Source organism: Schistocerca piceifrons, unplaced genomic scaffold (assembly GCF_021461385.2).
Source record: "Schistocerca piceifrons isolate TAMUIC-IGC-003096 unplaced genomic scaffold, iqSchPice1.1 HiC_scaffold_362, whole genome shotgun sequence".
Classification (NCBI taxonomy): Eukaryota; Metazoa; Arthropoda; class Insecta; order Orthoptera; family Acrididae; genus Schistocerca; species Schistocerca piceifrons.
In genome coordinates, this window is record NW_025728584.1 from 25,001 (window position 1) to 30,000 (window position 5,000).

At 52.1% G+C, this 5,000-nt stretch overlaps 1 pseudogene; it reads right to left on the reverse strand.

Moving 5' to 3' along the window:
* Positions 1–1,721, reverse strand: part of LOC124746637 — a 2,831-nt pseudogene extending 1,110 nt beyond the window's left edge.
* Between the last annotated feature and the right edge of the window lie 3,279 nt (positions 1,722–5,000).

Consider the following 5,000-nt stretch of genomic DNA (forward strand, 5'->3'; position numbering starts at 1 on the left):
GTAGGATTTCAACGGGGTCCGCCTCGGGACGCACGAGCACGCACGAGGCGGTCGCACGCCTTCAGCTCGCCCCACCGGCAGGACGTCCCACGATACATGCCAGTTAAACACCGACGGGCGGTGAACCAACAGCGTGGGACACAAATCCAACTACGAGCTTTTTAACCGCAACAACTTTAATATACGCTATTGGAGCTGGAATTACCGCGGCTGCTGGCACCAGACTTGCCCTCCAATAGATACTCGTTAAAGGATTTAAAGTGTACTCATTCCGATTACGGGGCCTCGGATGAGTCCCGTATCGTTATTTTTCGTCACTACCTCCCCGTGCCGGGAGTGGGTAATTTGCGCGCCTGCTGCCTTCCTTGGATGTGGTAGCCGTTTCTCAGGCTCCCTCTCCGGAATCGAACCCTGATTCCCCGTTACCCGTTACAACCATGGTAGGCGCAGAACCTACCATCGACAGTTGATAAGGCAGACATTTGAAAGATGCGTCGCCGGTACGAGGACCGTGCGATCAGCCCAAAGTTATTCAGAGTCACCAAGGCAAACGGACCGGACGAGCCGACCGATTGGTTTTGATCTAATAAAAGCGTCCCTTCCATCTCTGGTCGGGACTCTGTTTTTTTTTTTTTTTTTTTTTTTTTTTTTTTTTTTTTTTTTTTTTAAAAAAAAAAAAAAAAAAAAAAAAAAAAAAATTCTTTATTCTTCAAAATATATGATACATATCAACCCACCACCTTATATAATTAGTGGGTCCTAGTTTATACAATTCTGATGTTACTACTACAGCTTACTCTATGTTAGTTTTTCTTATTCTCACTATGGGCACTTCAATTATCAATTGTACTATTTCTATGCTATTTCATTCTTCTTATGCTAATTTACATCTACCTGCAGCGTTACAGGTGTGCCAGCGTTGTATAAACCTACTTGGTGGCCCTGTTCACCGAGCTAATCCCGGTGAACGTGCCCCTGGCACCAGGCTGGCCGGTGTTGTTGTTCGCTGCAGTACTATACTATTTTTGTTATCCTAGCTTATCCTACATTTAACCTAACTTAGCCTAGAGTCAAAATTGGTGAGTGTCTAGATCGGTGGTTGGGCGCACCCTCCCCCTAATCCTAGACGTGGCGGATTCCAGCCGTGAGGCGGCTGGCCAATCCACGCCTCGGCGGAAACAGGACAGGTGCGCAGGGTCAAGTTCGGTATATGATATCTAATCGTTGTTCCTTAGATATTCCTTAATTACTTTAAGTGATATCTCATTCGCCAGTTTATTTAGAGTTGGGAAATGATCCTCGTGCCTGAGCAGGTGATACGTGTCAAAATTGGGTAGCTGTTGACGTAATTGCGCTGCTACGTCGTCGAAGAGGTGGCACTCATACACCACGTGTTCTGGGGTGCCCGGTGTGGCCCCACAGTCACACGCTGGTGTAGCCCGTTTCCCGAACCGGCATAAATATGCCGGGTAGGGTCCATGACCTGTGAGGAAGTGCAGCAGTCCTCGTGATGGTGTGAAATGTTTTAATTGTAATCTTTCCCTAATGCATGTATTAGCTCTAGAATTACCACAGTTATCCAAGTAACGTGGGTACGATCTAAGGAACCATAACTGATTTAATGAGCCATTCGCGGTTTCACCTTAATGCGGCTTGTACTGAGACATGCATGGCTTAATCTTTGAGACAAGCATATGACTACTGGCAGGATCAACCAGGGAGCTGCGTCAACTAGAGCTGAGCAGCCGGCCGCCCGGGAGTGTGTCCCGGGGGCCCGCGCGAACACGCAAGCGTCCGCTCAATCATTCTGCAAACAGGAGGAGGCTGAGCTCCCCTGCACAATACACCTCGAAACCCTCTCAGGTCCCGGCGGCGCGCAGCGCCGTCCCAAGTACTTGGTCGGGTTCGAGAGAGGCGCAATCGCCCGGAGTTAGGCGAGTAGACGCTTTCGGTGCGACCACCCGTGCTCCCAACTGAGCTTGCCGCTGCCGACAGAGGCCCGGGAGCGTGCTGTCGTGGCATTGCCGGCGGGAGACAACACGCGCCACCTACGGTGACCGGCAGCTCCAACGCCAGCGCCACAGAAGGACAAAAGCCCCACTTGGGTGCCGAAGCGAACTCTCCCAGCACAGCGCACGCGCCAACACATCCGCACAGCTGCGATACAAACCACCAGCGAGAACCGCTGGGGCGACCGAGCAGCAGACGGCGTCGCGGCGCCGAGCGCCGGGCGGCGGCGCATCCTCAACGCACACAGTCCTCAATCGGACCAGCACACTGAAGATGTCCACCGCGCTTCGCACCGGGCCCGCGAGGACCTACTTTGGCCGCACGGCGCCGCGCGCAGGGTGCGCCGGCGCGCAGCTGCGACGCCTGCCGCGTCCGTCGGCCGGCGCGCCTGCCACTGGCCGCCCCCACCAGCCGGCTGTAGCGCGTGCGCCCACGCACCGCGCGGCCAGCACGCCGGGAGGCGCCCCCTCACCGGCCGGGGACGGTCCCACCCAGCCACCGCCGCGTATCGCTTCACACCCAGATGCCGTTCAGTTTCGTCGGCATGGTGGGTATCGCTGGAACAACCGGTTAGTACCTCAACCTATCGTCGCCATCACCGATTCACCCCTAGCGAGAACAACCGCACCACAACAGGTTACCATTTGTTCATTTGCGTAACTTCACCAGAAAACGCAGGCGTCCATCGCCATTTGCAACTTCAACGATTATTGCATGCCTGTGTCAGGTGTCACGCCACACTACGTCTGCCCACATACACGCAACAAAATGTGCACGCCTAGACAATACGTGGAAGGTGGCCCCCGTACGTATGCGATGTCCATTGCTCGAACGACTGTCAACCGGCCTCTGTAGCATGTCGCAGATATGGAACGCGGTGCACCATGCCATCACGGTGTGTGAGGAGAGACGACTAGGTCCGAATACATCAACAGACAGCTCATGCTGATCGCCATCCACGGCGTCCGTTCCTCCCACACGTCTCTATGGCGTACCACACTGCAATCCAGCTCTCATAGGGAGACGACACGTAGCTGCGTGCACAATATTTGCACTGTATGGTCCGCCGTTTTTGGGCGCAGTCGTTGTGCGGTCACACATGTGCCACGATGTATCATTCAGTACATAAGGACGAATGTGCAGTACAGATTGTGGTTCACGCGTACGACATCAGCGGACAGTTGACACAGGCCGCACCACAACGTAGCCTGAGTACGTCGCATGCGAAGGGCATTGAACATGCAAACTTCTCACCAACCAGCTTGCGAAGGCAGGGGGCAAGGTGGGGACGTGGGGAGGGGCGGCATGTACGTCCTGCTGCCATCCACATTACAGTGTACAGCAGGAGCATGTGGAAAGTGAGCAAGACTTGCAAGGTGTTTAACATGAAGCGATACACAGGGGTGCGGGCAGTGCGAGTAGCGAACTATATTGCGAGGGTTGCGGGTGGGCAACACTACAGTAATTGAACGAGTCGTATAACAATTACAGAGCAGGTTTAGGCGACAACGTGGGTTACGTTAAGGCGACAACATGGGTTAGGTTAAGGCACAACATGGGTTAGGTTAAGGCACAACATGGGTTAGGTTAAGGCACAACATGGGTTAGGTTAAGGCACAACATGGGTTAGGTTAAGGCACAACATGGGTTAGGTTAAGGCACAACATGGGTTAGGTTAAGGCACAACATGGGTTAGGTTGAGGCACAACATGGGTTAGGTTGAGGCACAACATGGGTTAGGTTAAGGCACAACATGGGTTAGGTTGAGGCACAACATGGGTTAGGTTGAGGCACAACATGGGTTAGGTTGAGGCACAACATGGGTTAGGTTAAGGTACAACATGGGTTAGGTTAAGGTACAACATGGGTTAGGTTAAGGTACAACATGGGTTAGGTTAAGGTACAACATGGGTTAGGTTAAGGTACAACATGGGTTAGGTTAAGGTACAACATAGGTTAGGTTAAGGTACAACATAGGTTAGGTTAAGGTACAACATAGGTTAGGTTAAGGTACAACATAGGTTAGGTTAAGGTACAACATAGGTTAGGTTAAGGTACAACATAGGTTAGGTTAGGTTAGGTTAGGTTACACGTTGTTGTACGGAAAGGTGTAGGGGGGGGGGGGGGCGGGGGCGGCAGGTTCGTTGATAGTGATTATAGTAAGTGAATGCTTGTGACATGATCAGATTTGTCACGTCAGGATGCACCTTTGGCTTATTAGAGGCGGCGCTCCAATTCTATGCTTGTGTGAGACCTGTGTCTTTGACTCATGTCATTGTTTGTGCGCTGTGACAGGAGGTACTATTGTGATGTTGGGTGCACCGTTGTATAGGACATGTGTGGGTGTTGGTGCCTGGTCTGCGCAATGGTGGATGTCGAAAGGCTGGGATATTGTATTTTCCGCACGGACCTCCTGGTCTGGTTGTGATAGTGTGGATTGTGTAATGTGGCGGAGAAGATGCACTGGATGTTGTTCCATGCTGGTGCTTACATATTGTATGTGCGCCTGTTAGAAGCAGAGAGTGGTGCGTGATCAGAGTGTCTGGCTGACGTGTGGTTCCCATTTTGGGCAGACTCTTTCAGCATGTATACGGACAGTTGTGTATATTTGCTGTAGTTTGATGGCTCTGCATTGATTACTAATCAGCGCCGTGTGTACGGGTAATCTGGTTCCAGTCCAAAATGTTCCATCTGTGTACATTAGTGACAAAGACTCCCCCCATGCAGTGGGGCTCGGTCTGTTATAACTCTTCCGCGTAATATATTTGCCCCACGTTTTTGCGACTGCGAGTGCGAGTGCAACGCGCATGGGGACCGACATGCTGATGGCTCGGTATCGGACGCCGTACAGTGAGCAACGCGATCGCGTCTCTCGCTCGTAAGTGGTACAGGTCGCGGCTCATGTATACGGACAGCGGGAATGTCGCATATTGGAAATAACTCTTCATGAAACGCAAGTTATAGGGGTGGATTGCACTTTACGAGTGCGG